This window comes from Anarhichas minor, unplaced genomic scaffold, assembly GCF_050575085.1.
Source record: "Anarhichas minor isolate MPS153535 unplaced genomic scaffold, ASM5057508v1 ptg000136l, whole genome shotgun sequence".
Taxonomy (NCBI): domain Eukaryota; kingdom Metazoa; phylum Chordata; class Actinopteri; order Perciformes; family Anarhichadidae; genus Anarhichas; species Anarhichas minor.
In genome coordinates, this window is record NW_027466582.1 from 16,725,450 (window position 1) to 16,747,677 (window position 22,228).

Consider the following 22,228-nt stretch of genomic DNA (forward strand, 5'->3'; position numbering starts at 1 on the left):
CTAAATAAAAAAAAGTGCCGCTGTTCCGGCCTATGAAGGGAATTCTTGGAGCTATACAGGGGAGGCTTTAAGTGAAGTACACATTTACTGTCACTCAATGACACAGCAGCTGTGACTGAATCCATTCGGAAATCATGTTGTCTGGCATCTGAAATGTTTGCAGTCAAGTGTGAATGGTGCATTGAGCCTGGGCACGTGCACAATAGTCATCTTCAGCAGTTTCCGTAGTGTAGTGGTTATCACGTTCGCCTAACACGCGAAAGGTCCCCTGTTCGAAACTGGGCGGAAACAGTATTCTTTGTTCCTGCTTACTCCACAAAATAAAACTCTACTTAGTGGAGTTGTCCGAAACTGGATAAGAAGTACAACTGCCCCAGGGTTGGCTTTTCCTCCACACAATCAAAGTGTTCTGACTAGCGTTCCCAGCAAACTGGATGAAAATAAGCAGAATTTTCCATTCTGATGTGCAACCTTTCATGCATGCCGAGGTAGAGGATCATATCGTCAATGTGAAGCTGTCTCTGACAGCAGAAACATGCTCAATATGTATCGTCTCTGTGTTAAATGGCTGTTGTCTTACTAGCAACTGGTAGAAATCTCCCCGTCAGGGAATCGAACCCTGGTCTTCCGCGTGACAAGCGGAGATACTATCCACTATACTAACGAGGACTGCGCTAGTAGCATTTTTGGCTAAATAAAAAAAAAGTGCCGTTGTTCCGGCCTATGAAGGGAATTCTTGAAGCTATACAGGGGAGGCTTTAAGTGAAGTAGACATTTACTGTCACTCAATGACACAGCAGCTGTGACTGAATCCATTCGGAAATCATATTGTCTGGCATCTGAAATGGTTGCAGTCAAGTGTGAATGGTGCATTGAGCCTGGGCACGTGCACAATAGTCATCTTCAGCAGTTTCCGTAGTGTAGTGGTTATCACGTTTGCTTCACATGCGAAAGGTCCTCAGTTCGAAACTGGGCGGAAACAGTATTCTTTGTTCCTGCTTACTCCACAAAATAAAACTCTACTTAGTGGAATTGTCCGAAACTGGATAAGAAGTACAACTGCCCCAGGGTTGGCTTTTCCTCCACACAATCAAAGTGTTCTGACTAGCGTTCCCAGCAAACTGGATGAAAAGAAGCAGAATTTTCCATTCTGATGAGCAACCTTTCATGCATGCCGAGGTAGAGGATCATATCGTCAATGTGAAGCTGTCTCTGACAGCAGAAACATGCTCAATAAGTATCGTCTCTGTGTTAAATGGCTGTTGTCTTACTAGCAACTGGTAGAAATCTCCCCGTCAGGGAATCAAACTCTGGTCTTCCGCGTGACAAGCGGAGATACTATCCACTATACTAACGAGGACTGCGCTAGTAGCATTTTTGGCTAAATAAAAAAAAAGTGCCGTTGTTCCGGCCTATGAAGGGAATTCTTGAAGCTATACAGGGGAGGCTTTAAGTGAAGTAGACATTTACTGTCACTCAATGACACAGCAGCTGTGACTGAATCCATTCGGAAATCATATTGTCTGGCATCTGAAATGGTTGCAGTCAAGTGTGAATGGTGCATTGAGCCTGGGCACGTGCACAATAGTCATCTTCAGCAGTTTCCGTAGTGTAGTGGTTATCACGTTTGCTTCACACGCGAAAGGTCCTCAGTTCGAAACTGGGCGGAAACAGTATTCTTTGTTCCTGCTTACTCCACAAAATAAAACTCTACTTAGTGGAATTGTCCGAAACTGGATAAGAAGTACAACTGCCCCAGGGTTGGCTTTTCCTCCACACAATCAAAGTGTTCTGACTAGCGTTCCCAGCAAACTGGATGAAAAGAAGCAGAATTTTCCATTCTGATGTGCAACCTTTCATGCATGCCGAGGTAGAGGATCATATCGTCAATGTGAAGCTGTCTCTGACAGCAGAAACATGCTCAATATGTATCGTCTCTGTGTTAAATGGCTGTTGTCTTACACGCAACTGGTAGAAAACTCCCCGTCAGGGAATTGAACCCTGGTCTTCCGCGTGACAAGCAGAGATACTATCCACTATACTAACGAGGACTGTGCTAATAGCATTTTTGGCTAAATAAAAAAAAGTGCCGCTGTTCCGGCCTATGAAGGGAATTCTTGGAGCTATACAGGGGAGGCTTTAAGTGAAGTAGACATTTACTGTCACTCAATGACACAGCAGCTGTGACTGAATCCATTCGGAAATCATGTTGTCTGGCATCTGAAATGGTTGCAGTCAAGTGTGAATGGTGCATTGAGCCTGGGCACGTGCACAATAGTCATCTTCAGCAGTTTCCGTAGTGTAGTGGTTATCACGTTCGCCTAACACGCGAAAGGTCCCCTGTTCGAAACTGGGCGGAAACAGTATTCTTTGTTCCTGCTTACTCCACAAAATAAAACTCTACTTAGTGGAGTTGTCCGAAACTGGATAAGAAGTACAACTGCCCCAGGGTTGGCTTTTCCTCCACACAATCAAAGTGTTCTGACTAGCGTTCCCAGCAAACTGGATGAAAAGAAGCAGAATTTTCCATTCTGATGTGCAACCTTTCATGCATGCCGAGGTAGAGGATCATATCGTCAATGTGAAGCTGTCTCTGACAGCAGAAACATGCTCAATATGTATCGTCTCTGTGTTAAATGGCTGTTGTCTTACACGCAACTGGTAGAAAACTCCCCGTCAGGGAATTGAACCCTGGTCTTCCGCGTGACAAGCAGAGATACTATCCACTATACTAACGAGGACTGTGCTAATAGCATTTTTGGCTAAATAAAAAAAAGTGCCGCTGTTCCGGCCTATGAAGGGAATTCTTGGAGCTATACAGGGGAGGCTTTAAGTGAAGTAGACATTTACTGTCACTCAATGACACAGCAGCTGTGACTGAATCCATTCGGAAATCATGTTGTCTGGCATCTGAAATGGTTGCAGTCAAGTGTGAATGGTGCATTGAGCCTGGGCACGTGCACAATAGTCATCTTCAGCAGTTTCCGTAGTGTAGTGGTTATCACGTTCGCCTAACACGCGAAAGGTCCCCTGTTCGAAACTGGGCGGAAACAGTATTCTTTGTTCCTGCTTACTCCACAAAATAAAACTCTACTTAGTGGAGTTGTCCGAAACTGGATAAGAAGTACAACTGCCCCAGGGTTGGCTTTTCCTCCACACAATCAAAGTGTTCTGACTAGCGTTCCCAGCAAACTGGATGAAAAGAAGCAGAATTTTCCATTCTGATGTGCAACCTTTCATGCATGCCGAGGTAGAGGATCATATCGTCAATGTGAAGCTGTCTCTGACAGCAGAAACATGCTCAATATGTATCGTCTCTGTGTTAAATGGCTGTTGTCTTACACGCAACTGGTAGAAAACTCCCCGTCAGGGAATCGAACCCTGGTCTTCCGCGTGACAAGCGGAGATACTATCCACTATACTAACGAGGACTGTGCTAATAGCATTTTTGGCTAAATAAAAAAAAGTTCCGCTGTTCCGGCCTATGAAGGGAATTCTTGGAGCTATACAGGGGAGGCTTTAAGTGAAGTACACATTTACTGTCACTCAATGACACAGCAGCTGTGACTGAATCCATTCGGAAATCATGTTGTCTGGCATCTGAAATGTTTGCAGTCAAGTGTGAATGGTGCATTGAGCCTGGGCACGTGCATAAAAGTCATTTTCAGCAGTTTCCGTAGTGTAGTGGTTATCACGTTCGCTTCACACTCGAAAGGTCCCCTGTTCGAAACTGGGTGGAAACAGTATTCTTTGTTCCTGCTTACTCCACAAAATAAAACTCTACTTAGTGGAATTGTCTGAAACTGGATAAGAAGTACAACTGCCCCAGGGTTGGCTTTTCCTCCACACAATCAAAGTGTTCTGACTAGCGTTCCCAGCAAACTGGATGAAAAGAAGCAGAATTTTCCATTCTGATGAGCAACCTTTCATGCATGCCGAGGTAGAGGATCATATCGTCAATGTGAAGCTGTCTCTGACAGCAGAAACATGCTCAATAAGTATCGTCTCTGTGTTAAATGGCTGTTGTCTTACTAGCAACTGGTAGAAATCTCCCCGTCAGGGAATCAAACTCTGGTCTTCCGCGTGACAAGCGGAGATACTATCCACTATACTAACGAGGACTGCGCTAGTAGCATTTTTGGCTAAATAAAAAAAAAGTGCCGTTGTTCCGGCCTATGAAGGGAATTCTTGAAGCTATACAGGGGAGGCTTTAAGTGAAGTAGACATTTACTGTCACTCAATGACACAGCAGCTGTGACTGAATCCATTCGGAAATCATATTGTCTGGCATCTGAAATGGTTGCAGTCAAGTGTGAATGGTGCATTGAGCCTGGGCACGTGCACAATAGTCATCTTCAGCAGTTTCCGTAGTGTAGTGGTTATCACGTTTGCTTCACACGCGAAAGGTCCTCAGTTCGAAACTGGGCGGGAACAGTATTCTTTGTTCCTGCTTACTCCACAAAATAAAACTCTACTTAGTGGAATTGTCCGAAACTGGATAAGAAGTACAACTGCCCCAGGGTTGGCTTTTCCTCCACACAATCAAAGTGTTCTGACTAGCGTTCCCAGCAAACTGGATGAAAAGAAGCAGAATTTTCCATTCTGATGAGCAACCTTTCATGCATGCCGAGGTAGAGGATCATATCGTCAATGTGAAGCTGTCTCTGACAGCAGAAACATGCTCAATATGTATCGTCTCTGTGTTAAATGGCTGTTGTCTTACACGCAACTGGTAGAAAACTCCCCGTCAGGGAATTGAACCCTGGTCTTCCGCGTGACAAGCAGAGATACTATCCACTATACTAACGAGGACTGTGCTAATAGCATTTTTGGCTAAATAAAAAAAAGTGCCGCTGTTCCGGCCTATGAAGGGAATTCTTGGAGCTATACAGGGGAGGCTTTAAGTGAAGTAGACATTTACTGTCACTCAATGACACAGCAGCTGTGACTGAATCCATTCGGAAATCATGTTGTCTGGCATCTGAAATGGTTGCAGTCAAGTGTGAATGGTGCATTGAGCCTGGGCACGTGCACAATAGTCATCTTCAGCAGTTTCCGTAGTGTAGTGGTTATCACGTTCGCCTAACACGCGAAAGGTCCCCTGTTCGAAACTGGGCGGAAACAGTATTCTTTGTTCCTGCTTACTCCACAAAATAAAACTCTACTTAGTGGAGTTGTCCGAAACTGGATAAGAAGTACAACTGCCCCAGGGTTGGCTTTTCCTCCACACAATCAAAGTGTTCTGACTAGCGTTCCCAGCAAACTGGATGAAAAGAAGCAGAATTTTCCATTCTGATGTGCAACCTTTCATGCATGCCGAGGTAGAGGATCATATCGTCAATGTGAAGCTGTCTCTGACAGCAGAAACATGCTCAATATGTATCGTCTCTGTGTTAAATGGCTGTTGTCTTACACGCAACTGGTAGAAAACTCCCCGTCAGGGAATTGAACCCTGGTCTTCCGCGTGACAAGCAGAGATACTATCCACTATACTAACGAGGACTGTGCTAATAGCATTTTTGGCTAAATAAAAAAAAGTGCCGCTGTTCCGGCCTATGAAGGGAATTCTTGGAGCTATACAGGGGAGGCTTTAAGTGAAGTAGACATTTACTGTCACTCAATGACACAGCAGCTGTGACTGAATCCATTCGGAAATCATGTTGTCTGGCATCTGAAATGTTTGCAGTCAAGTGTGAATGGTGCATTGAGCCTGGGCACGTGCATAAAAGTCGTTTTCAGCAGTTTCCGTAGTGTAGTGGTTATCACGTTCGCTTCACACTCGAAAGGTCCCCTGTTCGAAACTGGGCGGAAACAGTATTCTTTGTTCCTGCTTACTCCACAAAATAAAACTCTACTTAGTGGAATTGTCTGAAACTGGATAAGAAGTACAACTGCCCCAGGGTTGGCTTTTCCTCCACACAATCAAAGTGTTCTGACTAGCGTTCCCAGCAAACTGGATGAAAAGAAGCAGAATTTTCCATTCTGATGAGCAACCTTTCATGCATGCCGAGGTAGAGGATCATATCGTCAATGTGAAGCTGTCTCTGACAGCAGGAACATTCTCAATATGTATCGTCTCTGTGTTAAATGGCTGTTGTCTTACACGCAACTGGTAGAAAACTCCCCGTCAGGGAATCGAACCCTGGTCTTCCGCGTGACAAGCGGAGATACTATCCACTATACTAACGAGGACTGTGCTAATAGCATTTTTGGCTAAATAAAAAAAAGTGCCGCTGTTCCGGCCTATGAAGGGAATTCTTGGAGCTATACAGGGGAGGCTTTAAGTGAAGTAGACATTTACTGTCACTCAATGACACAGCAGCTGTGACTGAATCCATTCGGAAATCATGTTGTCTGGCATCTGAAATGTTTGCAGTCAAGTGTGAATGGTGCATTGAGCCTGGGCACGTGCACAATAGTTATCTTCAGCAGTTTCCATAGTGTAGTGGTTATCACGTTCGCTTCACACTCGAAAGGTCCCCTGTTCGAAACTGGGCGGAAACAGTATTCTTTGTTCCTGCTTACTCCACAAAATAAAACTCTACTTAGTGGAATTGTCTGAAACTGGATAAGAAGTACAACTGCCCCAGGGTTGGCTTTTCCTCCACACAATCAAAGTGTTCTGACTAGCGTTCCCAGCAAACTGGATGAAAAGAAGCAGAATTTTCCATTCTGATGTGCAACCTTTCATGCATGCCGAGGTAGAGGATCATATCGTCAATGTGAAGCTGTCTCTGACAGCAGAAACATGCTCAATAAGTATCGTCTCTGTGTTAAATGGCTGTTGTCTTACTAGCAACTGGTAGAAATCTCCCCGTCAGGGAATCGAACCCTGGTCTTCTGCGTGACAAGCGGAGATACTATCCACTATACTAACGAGGACTGCGCTAGTAGCATTTTTGGCTAAATAAAAAAAAAGTGCCGTTGTTCCGGCCTATGAAGGGAATTCTTGAAGCTATACAGGGGAGGCTTTAAGTGAAGTAGACATTTACTGTCACTCAATGACACAGCAGCTGTGACTGAATCCATTCGGAAATCATGTTGTCTGGCATCTGAAATGTTTGCAGTCAAGTGTGAATGGTGCATTGAGCCTGGGCACGTGCATAAAAGTCATTTTCAGCAGTTTCCGTAGTGTAGTGGTTATCACGTTCGCTTCACACGCGAAAGGTACCCTGTTTGAAACTGGGCGGAAACAGTATTCTTTGTTCCTGCTTACTCCACACAATAAAACTCTACTTAGTGGAATTGTCCGAAACTGGATAAGAAGTACAACTGCCACAGGGTTGGCTTTTCCTCCACACAATCAAAGTGTTCTGACTAGCGTTCCCAGCAAACTGGATGAAAAGAAGCAGAATTTTCCATTCTGATGTGCAACCTTTCATGCATGCCGAGATAGAGGATCATATCGTCAATGTGAAGCTGTCTCTGACAGCAGAAACATGCTCAATAAGTATCGTCTCTGTGTTAAATGGCTGTTGTCTTACTAGCAACTGGTAGAAAACTCCCCGTCAGGGAATCGAACCCTGGTCTTCCGCGTGACAAGCGGAGATACTATCCACTATACTAACGAGGACTGCGCTAGTAGCATTTTTGGCTAAATAAAAAAAAAGTGCCGTTGTTCCGGCCTATGAAGGGAATTCTTGAAGCTATACAGGGGAGGCTTTAAGTGAAGTAGACATTTACTGTCACTCAATGACACAGCAGCTGTGACTGAATCCATTCGGAAATCATGTTGTCTGACATCTGAAATGGTTGCAGTCAAGTGTGAATGGTGCATTGAGCCTGGGCACGTGCATAAAAGTCATCTTCAGCAGTTTCCGTAGTGTAGTGGTTATCACGTTTGCTTCACACGCGAAAGGTCCTCAGTTCGAAACTGGGCGGAAACAGTATTCTTTGTTCCTGCTTACTCCACAAAATAAAACTCTACTTAGTGGAATTGTCCGAAACTGGATAAGAAGTACAACTGCCACAGGGTTGGCTTTTCCTCCACACAATCAAAGTGTTCTGACTAGCGTTCCCAGCAAACTGGATGAAAAGAAGCAGAATTTTCCATTCTGATGTGCAACCTTTCATGCATGCCGAGGTAGAGGATCATATCGTCAATGTGAAGCTGTCTCTGACAGCAGGAACATTCTCAATATGTATCGTCTCTGTGTTAAATGGCTGTTGTCTTACACGCAACTGGTAGAAAACTCCCCGTCAGGGAATCGAACCCTGGTCTTCCGCGTGACAAGCGGAGATACTATCCACTATACTAACGAGGACTGTGCTAATAGCATTTTTGGCTAAATAAAAAAAAGTGCCGCTGTTCCGGCCTATGAAGGGAATTCTTGGAGCTATACAGGGGAGGCTTTAAGTGAAGTAGACATTTACTGTCACTCAATGACACAGCAGCTGTGACTGAATCCATTCGGAAATCATGTTGTCTGGCATCTGAAATGTTTGCAGTCAAGTGTGAATGGTGCATTGAGCCTGGGCACGTGCACAATAGTTATCTTCAGCAGTTTCCATAGTGTAGTGGTTATCACGTTCGCTTCACACTCGAAAGGTCCCCTGTTCGAAACTGGGCGGAAACAGTATTCTTTGTTCCTGCTTACTCCACAAAATAAAACTCTACTTAGTGGAATTGTCTGAAACTGGATAAGAAGTACAACTGCCCCAGGGTTGGCTTTTCCTCCACACAATCAAAGTGTTCTGACTAGCGTTCCCAGCAAACTGGATGAAAAGAAGCAGAATTTTCCATTCTGATGTGCAACCTTTCATGCATGCCGAGGTAGAGGATCATATCGTCAATGTGAAGCTGTCTCTGACAGCAGAAACATGCTCAATAAGTATCGTCTCTGTGTTAAATGGCTGTTGTCTTACTAGCAACTGGTAGAAATCTCCCCGTCAGGGAATCGAACCCTGGTCTTCTGCGTGACAAGCGGAGATACTATCCACTATACTAACGAGGACTGCGCTAGTAGCATTTTTGGCTAAATAAAAAAAAAGTGCCGTTGTTCCGGCCTATGAAGGGAATTCTTGAAGCTATACAGGGGAGGCTTTAAGTGAAGTAGACATTTACTGTCACTCAATGACACAGCAGCTGTGACTGAATCCATTCGGAAATCATGTTGTCTGGCATCTGAAATGGTTGCAGTCAAGTGTGAATGGTGCATTGAGCCTGGGCACGTGCATAAAAGTCATTTTCAGCAGTTTCCGTAGTGTAGTGGTTATCACGTTCGCTTCACACGCGAAAGGTACCCTGTTTGAAACTGGGCGGAAACAGTATTCTTTGTTCCTGCTTACTCCACACAATAAAACTCTACTTAGTGGAATTGTCCGAAACTGGATAAGAAGTACAACTGCCACAGGGTTGGCTTTTCCTCCACACAATCAAAGTGTTCTGACTAGCGTTCCCAGCAAACTGGATGAAAAGAAGCAGAATTTTCCATTCTGATGTGCAACCTTTCATGCATGCCGAGATAGAGGATCATATCGTCAATGTGAAGCTGTCTCTGACAGCAGAAACATGCTCAATAAGTATCGTCTCTGTGTTAAATGGCTGTTGTCTTACTAGCAACTGGTAGAAAACTCCCCGTCAGGGAATCGAACCCTGGTCTTCCGCGTGACAAGCGGAGATACTATCCACTATACTAACGAGGACTGCGCTAGTAGCATTTTTGGCTAAATAAAAAAAAAGTGCCGTTGTTCCGGCCTATGAAGGGAATTCTTGAAGCTATACAGGGGAGGCTTTAAGTGAAGTAGACATTTACTGTCACTCAATGACACAGCAGCTGTGACTGAATCCATTCGGAAATCATGTTGTCTGACATCTGAAATGGTTGCAGTCAAGTGTGAATGGTGCATTGAGCCTGGGCACGTGCATAAAAGTCATCTTCAGCAGTTTCCGTAGTGTAGTGGTTATCACGTTTGCTTCACACGCGAAAGGTCCTCAGTTCGAAACTGGGCGGAAACAGTATTCTTTGTTCCTGCTTACTCCACAAAATAAAACTCTACTTAGTGGAATTGTCCGAAACTGGATAAGAAGTACAACTGCCACAGGGTTGGCTTTTCCTCCACACAATCAAAGTGTTCTGACTAGCGTTCCCAGCAAACTGGATGAAAAGAAGCAGAATTTTCCATTCTGATGTGCAACCTTTCATGCATGCCGAGGTAGAGGATCATATCGTCAATGTGAAGCTGTCTCTGACAGCAGGAACATTCTCAATATGTATCGTCTCTGTGTTAAATGGCTGTTGTCTTACACGCAACTGGTAGAAAACTCCCCGTCAGGGAATCGAACCCTGGTCTTCCGCGTGACAAGCGGAGATACTATCCACTATACTAACGAGGACTGTGCTAATAGCATTTTTGGCTAAATAAAAAAAAGTGCCGCTGTTCCGGCCTATGAAGGGAATTCTTGGAGCTATACAGGGGAGGCTTTAAGTGAAGTAGACATTTACTGTCACTCAATGACACAGCAGCTGTGACTGAATCCATTCGGAAATCATGTTGTCTGGCATCTGAAATGTTTGCAGTCAAGTGTGAATGGTGCATTTAGCCTGGGCACGTGCACAATAGTTATCTTCAGCAGTTTCCATAGTGTAGTGGTTATCACGTTCGCTTCACACTCGAAAGGTCCCCTGTTCGAAACTGGGAGGAAACAGTATTCTTTGTTCCTGCTTACTCCACAAAATAAAACTCTACTTAGTGGAATTGTCTGAAACTGGATAAGAAGTGCAACTGCCCCAGGGTTGGCTTTTCCTCCACACAATCAAAGTGTTCTGACTAGCGTTCCCAGCAAACTGGATGAAAAGAAGCAGAATTTTCCATTCTGATGTGCAACCTTTCATGCATGCCGAGGTAGAGGATCATATCGTCAATGTGAAGCTGTCTCTGACAGCAGAAACATGCTCAATAAGTATCGTCTCTGTGTTAAATGGCTGTTGTCTTACTAGCAACTGGTAGAAATCTCCCCGTCAGGGAATCGAACCCTGGTCTTCCGCGTGACAAGCGGAGATACTATCCACTATACTAACGAGGACTGCGCTAGTAGCATTTTTGGCTAAATAAAAAAAAAGTGCCGTTGTTCCGGCCTATGAAGGGAATTCTTGAAGCTATACAGGGGAGGCTTTAAGTGAAGTAGACATTTACTGTCACTCAATGACACAGCAGCTGTGACTGAATCCATTCGGAAATCATGTTGTCTGGCATCTGAAATGGTTGCAGTCAAGTGTGAATGGTGCATTGAGCCTGGGCACGTGCATAAAAGTCATTTTCAGCAGTTTCCGTAGTGTAGTGGTTATCACGTTCGCTTCACACGCGAAAGGTCCCCTCTTTGAAACTGGGCGGAAACAGTATTCTTTGTTCCTGCTTACTCCACACAATAAAACTCTACTTAGTGGAATTGTCCGAAACTGGATAAGAAGTACAACTGCCACAGGGTTGGCTTTTCCTCCACACAATCAAAGTGTTCTGACTAGCGTTCCCAGCAAACTGGATGAAAAGAAGCAGAATTTTCCATTCTGATGTGCAACCTTTCATGCATGCCGAGGTAGAGGATCATATCGTCAATGTGAAGCTGTCTCTGACAGCAGGAACATTCTCAATATGTATCGTCTCTGTGTTAAATGGCTGTTGTCTTACACGCAACTGGTAGAAAACTCCCCGTCAGGGAATCGAACCCTGGTCTTCCGCGTGACAAGCGGAGATACTATCCACTATACTAACGAGGACTGTGCTAATAGCATTTTTGGCTAAGTAAAAAAAAGTGCCGCTGTTCCGGCCTATGAAGGGAATTCTTGGAGCTATACAGGGGAGGCTTTAAGTGTAGTAGACATTTACTGTCACTCAATGACACAGCAGCTGTGACTGAATCCATTCGGAAATCATGTTGTCTGGCATCTGAAATGGTTGCAGTCAAGTGTGAATGGTGCATTGAGCCTGGGCACGTGCACAATAGTCATCTTCAGCAGTTTCCGTAGTGTAGTGGTTATCACGTTCGCCTAACACGCGAAAGGTCCCCTGTTCGAAACTGGGCGGAAACAGTATTCTTTGTTCCTGCTTACTCCACAAAATAAAACTCTACTTAGTGGAATTGTCTGAAACTGGATAAGAAGTACAACTGCCCCAGGGTTGGCTTTTCCTCCACACAATCAAAGTGTTCTGACTAGCGTTCCCAGCAAACTGGATGAAAAGAAGCAGAATTTTCCATTCTGATGTGCAACCTTTCATGCATGCCGAGGTAGAGGATCATATCGTCAATGTGAAGCTGTCTCTGACAGCAGGAACATTCTCAATATGTATCGTCTCTGTGTTAAATGGCTGTTGTCTTACACGCAACTGGTAGAAAACTCCCCGTCAGGGAATCGAACCCTGGTCTTCCGCGTGACAAGCAGAGATACTATCCACTATACTAACGAGGACTGTGCTAATAGCATTTTTGGCTAAATGAAAAAAAGTGCCGCTGTTCCGGCCTATGAAGGGAATTCTTGGAGCTATACAGGGGAGGCTTTAAGTGAAGTAGACATTTACTGTCACTCAATGACACAGCAGCTGTGACTGAATCCATTCGGAAATCATGTTGTCTGGCATCTGAAATGTTTGCAGTCAAGTGTGAATGGTGCATTGAGCCTGGGCACGTGCATAAAAGTCATCTTCAGCAGTTTCCGTAGTGTAGTGGTTATCACGTTTGCTTCACACGCGAAAGGTCCTCAGTTCGAAACTGGGCGGAAACAGTATTCTTTGTTCCTGCTTACTCCACAAAATAAAACTATACTTAGTGGAATTGTCCGAAACTGGATAAGAAGTACAACTGCCCCAGGGTTGGCTTTTCCTCCACACAATCAAAGTGTTCTGACTAGCGTTCCCAGCAAACTGGATGAAAAGAAGCAGAATTTTCCATTCTGATGTGCAACCTTTCATGCATGCCGAGGTAGAGGATCATATCGTCAATGTGAAGCTGTCTCTGACAGCAGGAACATTCTCAATATGTATCGTCTCTGTGTTAAATGGCTGTTGTCTTACACGCAACTGGTAGAAAACTCACCGTCAGGGAATCGAACCCTGGTCTTCCGCGTGACAAGCGGAGATACTATCCACTATACTAACGAGGACTGTGCTAATAGCATTTTTGGCTAAATAAAAAAAAGTGCCGCTGTTCCGGCCTATGAAGGGAATTCTTGGAGCTATACAGGGGAGGCTTTAAGTGTAGTAGACATTTACTGTCACTCAATGACACAGCAGCTGTGACTGAATCCATTCGGAAATCATGTTGTCTGGCATCTGAAATGGTTGCAGTCAAGTGTGAATGGTGCATTGAGCCTGGGCACGTGCATAAAAGTCATCTTCAGCAGTTTCCGTAGTGTAGTGGTTATCACGTTTGCTTCACACGCGAAAGGTCCTCAGTTCGAAACTGGGCGGAAACAGTATTCTTTGTTCCTGCTTACTCCACAAAATAAAACTCTACTTAGTGGAATTGTCCGAAACTGGATAAGAAGTACAACTGCCCCAGGGTTGGCTTTTCCTCCACACAATCAAAGTGTTCTGACTAGCGTTCCCAGCAAACTGGATGAAAAGAAGCAGAATTTTCCATTCTGATGTGCAACCTTTCATGCATGCCGAGGTAGAGGATCATATCGTCAATGTGAAGCTGTCTCTGACAGCAGGAACATTCTCAATATGTATCATCTCTGTGTTAAATGGCTGTTGTCTTACACGCAACTGGTAGAAAACTCCCCGTCAGGGAATCGAACCCTGGTCTTCCGCGTGACAAGCGGAGATACTATCCACTATACTAACGAGGACTGTGCTAATAGCATTTTTGGCTAAATAAAAAAAAGTGCCGCTGTTCCGGCCTATGAAGGGAATTCTTGGAGCTATACAGGGGAGGCTTTAAGTGTAGTAGACATTTACTGTCACTCAATGACACAGCAGCTGTGACTGAATCCATTCGGAAATCATGTTGTCTGGCATCTGAAATGGTTGCAGTCAAGTGTGAATGGTGCATTGAGCCTGGGCACATGCACAATAGTCATCTTCAGCAGTTTCCGTAGTGTAGTGGTTATCACGTTCGCCTAACACGCGAAAGGTCCCCTGTTCGAAACTGGGCGGAAACAGTATTCTTTGTTCCTGCTTACTCCACAAAATAAAACTCTACTTAGTGGAATTGTCCGAAACTGGATAAGAAGTACAACTGCCCCAGGGTTGGCTTTTCCTCCACACAATCAAAGTGTTCTGACTAGCGTTCCCAGCAAACTGGATGAAAAGAAGCAGAATTTTCCATTCTGATGTGCAACCTTTCATGCATGCCGAGGTAGAGGATCATATCGTCAATGTGAAGCTGTCTCTGACAGCAGGAACATTCTCAATATGTATCGTCTCTGTGTTAAATGGCTGTTGTCTTACACGCAACTGGTAGAAAACTCCCCGTCAGGGAATCGAACCCTGGTCTTCCGCGTGACAAGCGGAGATACTATCCACTATACTAACGAGGACTGTGCTAATAGCATTTTTGGCTAAATAAAAAAAAGTGCCGCTGTTCCGGCCTATGAAGGGAATTCTTGGAGCTATACAGGGGAGGCTTTAAGTGAAGTAGACATTTACTGTCACTCAATGACACAGCAGCTGTGACTGAATCCATTCGGAAATCATGTTGTCTGGCATCTGAAATGTTTGCAGTCAAGTGTGAATGGTGCATTGAGCCTGGGCACGTGCACAATAGTTATCTTCAGCAGTTTCCATAGTGTAGTGGTTATCACGTTCGCTTCACACTCGAAAGGTCCCCTGTTCGAAACTGGGCGGAAACAGTATTCTTTGTTCCTGCTTACTCCACAAAATAAAACTCTACTTAGTGGAATTGTCTGAAACTGGATAAGAAGTACAACTGCCCCAGGGTTGGCTTTTCCTCCACACAATCAAAGTGTTCTGACTAGCGTTCCCAGCAAACTGGATGAAAAGAAGCAGAATTTTCCATTCTGATGTGCAACCTTTCATGCATGCCGAGGTAGAGGATCATATCGTCAATGTGAAGCTGTCTCTGACAGCAGAAACATGCTCAATAAGTATCGTCTCTGTGTTAAATGGCTGTTGTCTTACTAGCAACTGGTAGAAATCTCCCCGTCAGGGAATCGAACCCTGGTCTTCTGCGTGACAAGCGGAGATACTATCCACTATACTAACGAGGACTGCGCTAGTAGCATTTTTGGCTAAATAAAAAAAAAGTGCCGTTGTTCCGGCCTATGAAGGGAATTCTTGAAGCTATACAGGGGAGGCTTTAAGTGAAGTAGACATTTACTGTCACTCAATGACACAGCAGCTGTGACTGAATCCATTCGGAAATCATGTTGTCTGGCATCTGAAATGGTTGCAGTCAAGTGTGAATGGTGCATTGAGCCTGGGCACGTGCATAAAAGTCATTTTCAGCAGTTTCCGTAGTGTAGTGGTTATCACGTTCGCTTCACACGCGAAAGGTCCCCTGTTTGAAACTGGGCGGAAACAGTATTCTTTGTTCCTGCTTACTCCACACAATAAAACTCTACTTAGTGGAATTGTCCGAAACTGGATAAGAAGTACAACTGCCACAGGGTTGGCTTTTCCTCCACACAATCAAAGTGTTCTGACTAGCGTTCCCAGCAAACTGGATGAAAAGAAGCAGAATTTTCCATTCTGATGTGCAACCTTTCATGCATGCCGAGGTAGAGGATCATATCGTCAATGTGAAGCTGTCTCTGACAGCAGGAACATTCTCAATATGTATCGTCTCTGTGTTAAATGGCTGTTGTCTTACACGCAACTGGTAGAAAACTCCCCGTCAGGGAATCGAACCCTGGTCTTCCGCGTGACAAGCGGAGATACTATCCACTATACTAACGAGGACTGTGCTAATAGCATTTTTGGCTAAGTAAAAAAAAGTGCCGCTGTTCCGGCCTATGAAGGGAATTCTTGGAGCTATACAGGGGAGGCTTTAAGTGTAGTAGACATTTACTGTCACTCAATGACACAGCAGCTGTGACTGAATCCATTCGGAAATCATGTTGTCTGGCATCTGAAATGGTTGCAGTCAAGTGTGAATGGTGCATTGAGCCTGGGCACGTGCACAATAGTCATCTTCAGCAGTTTCCGTAGTGTAGTGGTTATCACGTTCGCCTAACACGCGAAAGGTCCCCTGTTCGAAACTGGGCGGAAACAGTATTCTTTGTTCCTGCTTACTCCACAAAATAAAACTCTACTTAGTGGAATTGTCTGAAACTGGATAAGAAGTACAACTGCCCCAGGGTTGGCTTTTCCTCCACACAATCAAAGTGTTCTGACTAGCGTTCCCAGCAAACTGGATGAAAAGAAGCAGAATTTTCCATTCTGATGTGCAACCTTTCATGCATGCCGAGGTAGAGGATCATATCGTCAATGTGAAGCTGTCTCTGACAGCAGGAACATTCTCAATATGTATCGTCTCTGTGTTAAATGGCTGTTGTCTTACACGCAACTGGTAGAAAACTCCCCGTCAGGGAATCGAACCCTGGTCTTCCGCGTGACAAGCAGAGATACTATCCACTATACTAACGAGGACTGTGCTAATAGCATTTTTGGCTAAATGAAAAAAAGTGCCGCTGTTCCGGCCTATGAAGGGAATTCTTGGAGCTATACAGGGGAGGCTTTAAGTGTAGTAGACATTTACTGTCACTCAATGACACAGCAGCTGTGACTGAATCCATTCGGAAATCATGTTGTCTGGCATCTGAAATGGTTGCAGTCAAGTGTGAATGGTGCATTGAGCCTGGGCACGTGCACAATAGTCATCTTCAGCAGTTTCCGTAGTGTAGTGGTTATCACGTTCGCCTAACACGCGAAAGGTCCCCTGTTCGAAACTGGGCGGAAACAGTATTCTTTGTTCCTGCTTACTCCACAAAATAAAACTCTACTTAGTGGAATTGTCCGAAACTGGATAAGAAGTACAACTGCCCCAGGGTTGGCTTTTCCTCCACACAATCAAAGTGTTCTGACTAGCGTTCCCAGCAAACTGGATGAAAAGAAGCAGAATTTTCCATTCTGATGTGCAACCTTTCATGCATGCCGAGGTAGAGGATCATATCGTCAATGTGAAGCTGTCTCTGACAGCAGGAACATTCTCAATATGTATCGTCTCTGTGTTAAATGGCTGTTGTCTTACTAGCAACTGGTAGAAAACTCCCCGTCAGGGAATCGAACCCTGGTCATCCGCGTGACAAGCGGAGATACTATCCACTATACTAACGAGGACTGCGCTAGTAGCATTTTTGGCTAAATGAAAAAAAAGTGCCGTTGTTCCGGCCTATGAAGGGAATTCTTGAAGCTATACAGGGGAGGCTTAAAGTGAAGTAGACATTTACTGTCACTCAATGACACAGCAGCTGTGACTGAATCCATTCGGAAATCATGTTGTCTGGCATCTGAAATGTTTGCAGTCAAGTGTGAATGGTGCATTGAGCCTGGGCACGTGCATAAAAGTCATCTACAGCAGTTTCCGTAGTGTAGTGGTTATCACGTTTGCTTCACACGCGAAAGGTCCTCAGTTCGAAACTGGGCGGAAACAGTATTCTTTGTTCCTGCTTACTCCACAAAATAAAACTCTACTTAGTGGAATTGTCCGAAACTGGATAAGAAGTACAACTGCCCCAGGGTTGGCTTTTCCTCCACACAATCAAAGTGTTCTGACTAGCGTTCCCAGCAAACTGGATGAAAAGAAGCAGAATTTTCCATTCTGATGTGCAACCTTTCATGCATGCCGAGGTAGAGGATCATATCGTCAATGTGAAGCTGTCTCTGACAGCAGGAACATTCTCAATATGTATCGTCTCTGTGTTAAATGGCTGTTGTCTTACACGCAACTGGTAGAAAACTCCCCGTCAGGGAATCGAACCCTGGTCTTCCGCGTGACAAGCGGAGATACTATCCACTATACTAACGAGGACTGTGCTAATAGCATTTTTGGCTAAATAAAAAAAAGTGCCGCTGTTCCGGCCTATGAAGGGAATTCTTGGAGCTATACAGGGGAGGCTTTAAGTGTAGTAGACATTTACTGTCACTCAATGACACAGCAGCTGTGACTGAATCCATTCGGAAATCATGTTGTCTGGCATCTGAAATGGTTGCAGTCAAGTGTGAATGGTGCATTGAGCCTGGGCACGTGCACAATAGTCATCTTCAGCAGTTTCCGTAGTGTAGTGGTTATCACGTTCGCCTAACACGCGAAAGGTCCCCTGTTCGAAACTGGGCGGAAACAGTATTCTTTGTTCCTGCTTACTCCACAAAATAAAACTCTACTTAGTGGAATTGTCCGAAACTGGATAAGAAGTACAACTGCCCCAGGGTTGGCTTTTCCTCCACACAATCAAAGTGTTCTGACTAGCGTTCCCAGCAAACTGGATGAAAAGAAGCAGAATTTTCCATTCTGATGTGCAACCTTTCATGCATGCCGAGGTAGAGGATCATATCGTCAATGTGAAGCTGTCTCTGACAGCAGGAACATTCTCAATATGTATCGTCTCTGTGTTAAATGGCTGTTGTCTTACTAGCAACTGGTAGAAAACTCCCCGTCAGGGAATCGAACCCTGGTCTTCCGCGTGACAAGCGGAGATACTATCCACTATACTAACGAGGACTGCGCTAGTAGCATTTTTGGCTAAATGAAAAAAAAGTGCCGTTGTTCCGGCCTATGAAGGGAATTCTTGAAGCTATACAGGGGAGGCTTTAAGTGAAGTAGACATTTACTGTCACTCAATGACACAGCAGCTGTGACTGAATCCATTCGGAAATCATGTTGTCTGGCATCTGAAATGTTTGCAGTCAAGTGTGAATGGTGCATTGAGCCTGGGCACGTGCATAAAAGTCATCTTCAGCAGTTTCCGTAGTGTAGTGGTTATCACGTTTGCTTCACACGCGAAAGGTCCTCAGTTCGAAACTGGGCGGAAACAGTATTCTTTGTTCCTGCTTACTCCACAAAATAAAACTCTACTTAGTGGAATTGTCCGAAACTGGATAAGAAGTACAACTGCCCCAGGGTTGGCTTTTCCTCCACACAATCAAAGTGTTCTGACTAGCGTTCCCAGCAAACTGGATGAAAAGAAGCAGAATTTTCCATTCTGATGTGCAACCTTTCATGCATGCCGAGGTAGAGGATCATATCGTCAATGTGAAGCTGTCTCTGACAGCAGGAACATTCTCAATATGTATCATCTCTGTGTTAAATGGCTGTTGTCTTACACGCAACTGGTAGAAAACTCCCCGTCAGGGAATCGAACCCTGGTCTTCCGCGTGACAAGCGGAGATACTATCCACTATACTAACGAGGACTGTGCTAATAGCATTTTTGGCTAAATAAAAAAAAGTGCCGCTGTTCCGGCCTATGAAGGGAATTCTTGGAGCTATACAGGGGAGGCTTTAAGTGAAGTAGACATTTACTGTCACTCAATGACACAGCAGCTGTGACTGAATCCATTCGGAAATCATGTTGTCTGGCATCTGAAATGTTTGCAGTCAAGTGTGAATGGTGCATTGAGCCTGGGCACGTGCATAAAAGTCATTTTCAGCAGTTTCCGTAGTGTAGTGGTTATCACGTTTGCTTCACACTCGAAAGGTCCCCTGTTCGAAACTGGGCGGAAACAGTATTCTTTGTTCCTGCTTACTCCACAAAATAAAACTCTACTTAGTGGAATTGTCTGAAACTGGATAAGAAGTACAACTGCCACAGGGTTGGCTTTTCCTCCACACAATCAAAGTGTTCTGACTAGCGTTCCCAGCAAACTGGATGAAAAGAAGCAGAATTTTCCATTCTGATGTGCAACCTTTCATGCATGCCGAGGTAGAGGATCATATCGTCAATGTGAAGCTGTCTCTGACAGCAGAAACATGCTCAATAAGTATCGTCTCTGTGTTAAATGGCTGTTGTCTTACTAGCAACTGGTAGAAATCTCCCCGTCAGGGAATCGAACCCTGGTCTTCCGCGTGACAAGCGGAGATACTATCCACTATACTAACGAGGACTGCGCTAGTAGCATTTTTGGCTAAATAAAAAAAAAGTGCCGTTGTTCCGGCCTATGAAGGGAATTCTTGAAGCTATACAGGGGAGGCTTTAAGTGAAGTAGACATTTACTGTCACTCAATGACACAGCAGCTTTGACTGAATCCATTCGGAAATCATGTTGTCTGGCATCTGAAATGGTTGCAGTCAAGTGTGAATGGTGCATTGAGCCTGGGCACGTGCATAAAAGTCATTTTCAGCAGTTTCCGTAGTGTAGTGGTTATCACGTTCGCTTCACACGCGAAAGGTCCCCTGTTCGAAACTGGGCGGAAACAGTATTCTTTGTTCCTGCTTACTCCACAAAATAAAACTCTACTTAGTGGAATTGTCCGAAACTGGATAAGAAGTACAACTGCCACAGGGTTGGCTTTTCCTCCACACAATCAAAGTGTTCTGACTAGCGTTCCCAGCAAACTGGATGAAAAGAAGCAGAATTTTCCATTCTGATGTGCAACCTTTCATGCATGCCGAGGTAGAGGATCATATCGTCAATGTGAAGCTGTCTCTGACAGCAGGAACATTCTCAATATGTATCGTCTCTGTGTTAAATGGCTGTTGTCTTACACGCAACTGGTAGAAAACTCCCCGTCAGGGAATCGAACCCTGGTCTTCCGCATGACAAGCAGAGATACTATCCACTATACTAACGAGGACTGTGCTAATAGCATTTTTGGCTAAATAAAAAAAAGTGCCGCTGTTCCGGCCTATGAAGGGAATTCTTGGAGCTATACAGGGGAGGCTTTAAGTGAAGTAGACATTTACTGTCACTCAATGACACAGCAGCTGTGACTGAATCCATTCGGAAATCATGTTGTCTGGCATCTGAAATGTTTGCAGTCAAGTGTGAATGGTGCATTGAGCCTGGGCACGTGCATAAAAGTCATCTTCAGCAGTTTCCGTAGTGTAGTGGTTATCACGTTTGCTTCACACGCGAAAGGTCCTCAGTTCGAAACTGGGCGGAAACAGTATTCTTTGTTCCTGCTTACTCCACAAAATAAAACTCTACTTAGTGGAATTGTCCGAAACTGGATAAGAAGTACAACTGCCCCAGGGTTGGCTTTTCCTCCACACAATCAAAGTGTTCTGACTAGCGTTCCCAGCAAACTGGATGAAAAGAAGCAGAATTTTCCATTCTGATGTGCAACCTTTCATGCATGCCGAGGTAGAGGATCATATCGTCAATGTGAAGCTGTCTCTGACAGCAGAAACATGCTCAATAAGTATCGTCTCTGTGTTAAATGGCTGTTGTCTTACTAGCAACTGGTAGAAATCTCCCCTTCAGGGAATCGAACCCTGGTCTTCCGCGTGACAAGCGGAGATACTATCCACTATACTAACGAGGACTGCGCTAGTAGCATTTTTGGCTAAATAAAAAAAAAGTGCCGTTGTTCCGGCCTATGAAGGGAATTCTTGAAGCTATACAGGGGAGGCTTTAAGTGTAGTAGACATTTACTGTCACTCAATGACACAGCAGCTGTGACTGAATCCATTCGGAAATCATGTTGTCTGGCATCTGAAATGGTTGCAGTCAAGTGTGAATGGTGCATTGAGCCTGGGCACGTGCACAATAGTCATCTTCAGCAGTTTCCGTAGTGTAGTGGTTATCACGTTCGCCTAACAAGCGAAAGGTCCCCTGTTCGAAACTGGGCGGAAACAGTATTCTTTGTTCCTGCTTACTCCACAAAATAAAACTCTACTTAGTGGAATTGTCCGAAACTGGATAAGAAGTACAACTGCCCCAGGGTTGGCTTTTCCTCCACACAATCAAAGTGTTCTGACTAGCGTTCCCAGCAAACTGGATGAAAAGAAGCAGAATTTTCCATTCTGATGTGCAACCTTTCATGCATGCCGAGGTAGAGGATCATATCGTCAATGTGAAGCTGTCTCTGACAGCAGGAACATTCTCAATATGTATCGTCTCTGTGTTAAATGGCTGTTGTCTTACTAGCAACTGGTAGAAAACTCCCCGTCAGGGAATCGAACCCTGGTCTTCCGCGTGACAAGCGGAGATACTATCCACTATACTAACGAGGACTGCGCTAGTAGCATTTTTGGCTAAATGAAAAAAAAGTGCCGTTGTTCCGGCCTATGAAGGGAATTCTTGAAGCTATACAGGGGAGGCTTTAAGTGAAGTAGACATTTACTGTCACTCAATGACACAGCAGCTGTGACTGAATCCATTCGGAAATC

The 22,228-nt window shown here is 44.6% G+C and overlaps 21 non-coding genes across 21 annotated transcripts; all 21 read left to right on the plus strand.

Annotated features, from left to right (window-relative positions):
- The first annotated feature begins 218 nt into the window (after positions 1–218).
- Positions 219–291, plus strand: trnav-aac (transfer RNA valine (anticodon AAC)). The gene has a single exon. It is a non-coding gene; the product is annotated as a tRNA-Val (tRNA).
- Positions 292–909: 618 nt separating this feature from the next.
- Positions 910–982, plus strand: trnav-cac (transfer RNA valine (anticodon CAC)). Its single transcript has one exon. It is a non-coding gene; the product is annotated as a tRNA-Val (tRNA).
- Positions 983–1,600: 618 nt separating this feature from the next.
- trnav-cac (transfer RNA valine (anticodon CAC)) lies at positions 1,601–1,673 on the plus strand. The gene has a single exon. It is a non-coding gene; the product is annotated as a tRNA-Val (tRNA).
- A 617-nt stretch (positions 1,674–2,290) lies between these two features.
- trnav-aac (transfer RNA valine (anticodon AAC)) lies at positions 2,291–2,363 on the plus strand. The gene has a single exon. It is a non-coding gene; the product is annotated as a tRNA-Val (tRNA).
- Positions 2,364–2,980: 617 nt separating this feature from the next.
- trnav-aac (transfer RNA valine (anticodon AAC)) lies at positions 2,981–3,053 on the plus strand. The gene has a single exon. It is a non-coding gene; the product is annotated as a tRNA-Val (tRNA).
- Positions 3,054–4,361: 1,308 nt separating this feature from the next.
- On the plus strand, positions 4,362–4,434 carry trnav-cac (transfer RNA valine (anticodon CAC)). The gene has a single exon. It is a non-coding gene; the product is annotated as a tRNA-Val (tRNA).
- A 617-nt stretch (positions 4,435–5,051) lies between these two features.
- Positions 5,052–5,124, plus strand: trnav-aac (transfer RNA valine (anticodon AAC)). The gene has a single exon. It is a non-coding gene; the product is annotated as a tRNA-Val (tRNA).
- A 2,689-nt stretch (positions 5,125–7,813) lies between these two features.
- On the plus strand, positions 7,814–7,886 carry trnav-cac (transfer RNA valine (anticodon CAC)). The gene has a single exon. It is a non-coding gene; the product is annotated as a tRNA-Val (tRNA).
- A 1,999-nt stretch (positions 7,887–9,885) lies between these two features.
- On the plus strand, positions 9,886–9,958 carry trnav-cac (transfer RNA valine (anticodon CAC)). The gene has a single exon. It is a non-coding gene; the product is annotated as a tRNA-Val (tRNA).
- A 1,998-nt stretch (positions 9,959–11,956) lies between these two features.
- On the plus strand, positions 11,957–12,029 carry trnav-aac (transfer RNA valine (anticodon AAC)). Its single transcript has one exon. It is a non-coding gene; the product is annotated as a tRNA-Val (tRNA).
- A 617-nt stretch (positions 12,030–12,646) lies between these two features.
- trnav-cac (transfer RNA valine (anticodon CAC)) lies at positions 12,647–12,719 on the plus strand. Its single transcript has one exon. It is a non-coding gene; the product is annotated as a tRNA-Val (tRNA).
- A 617-nt stretch (positions 12,720–13,336) lies between these two features.
- On the plus strand, positions 13,337–13,409 carry trnav-cac (transfer RNA valine (anticodon CAC)). The gene has a single exon. It is a non-coding gene; the product is annotated as a tRNA-Val (tRNA).
- Positions 13,410–14,026: 617 nt separating this feature from the next.
- Positions 14,027–14,099, plus strand: trnav-aac (transfer RNA valine (anticodon AAC)). Its single transcript has one exon. It is a non-coding gene; the product is annotated as a tRNA-Val (tRNA).
- Positions 14,100–16,097: 1,998 nt separating this feature from the next.
- Positions 16,098–16,170, plus strand: trnav-aac (transfer RNA valine (anticodon AAC)). The gene has a single exon. It is a non-coding gene; the product is annotated as a tRNA-Val (tRNA).
- Positions 16,171–16,787: 617 nt separating this feature from the next.
- trnav-aac (transfer RNA valine (anticodon AAC)) lies at positions 16,788–16,860 on the plus strand. The gene has a single exon. It is a non-coding gene; the product is annotated as a tRNA-Val (tRNA).
- Positions 16,861–17,478: 618 nt separating this feature from the next.
- On the plus strand, positions 17,479–17,551 carry trnav-cac (transfer RNA valine (anticodon CAC)). Its single transcript has one exon. It is a non-coding gene; the product is annotated as a tRNA-Val (tRNA).
- A 617-nt stretch (positions 17,552–18,168) lies between these two features.
- On the plus strand, positions 18,169–18,241 carry trnav-aac (transfer RNA valine (anticodon AAC)). Its single transcript has one exon. It is a non-coding gene; the product is annotated as a tRNA-Val (tRNA).
- A 618-nt stretch (positions 18,242–18,859) lies between these two features.
- On the plus strand, positions 18,860–18,932 carry trnav-cac (transfer RNA valine (anticodon CAC)). Its single transcript has one exon. It is a non-coding gene; the product is annotated as a tRNA-Val (tRNA).
- A 1,308-nt stretch (positions 18,933–20,240) lies between these two features.
- On the plus strand, positions 20,241–20,313 carry trnav-cac (transfer RNA valine (anticodon CAC)). Its single transcript has one exon. It is a non-coding gene; the product is annotated as a tRNA-Val (tRNA).
- A 617-nt stretch (positions 20,314–20,930) lies between these two features.
- Positions 20,931–21,003, plus strand: trnav-cac (transfer RNA valine (anticodon CAC)). The gene has a single exon. It is a non-coding gene; the product is annotated as a tRNA-Val (tRNA).
- Positions 21,004–21,621: 618 nt separating this feature from the next.
- On the plus strand, positions 21,622–21,694 carry trnav-aac (transfer RNA valine (anticodon AAC)). Its single transcript has one exon. It is a non-coding gene; the product is annotated as a tRNA-Val (tRNA).
- Positions 21,695–22,228: the final 534 nt, after the last annotated feature.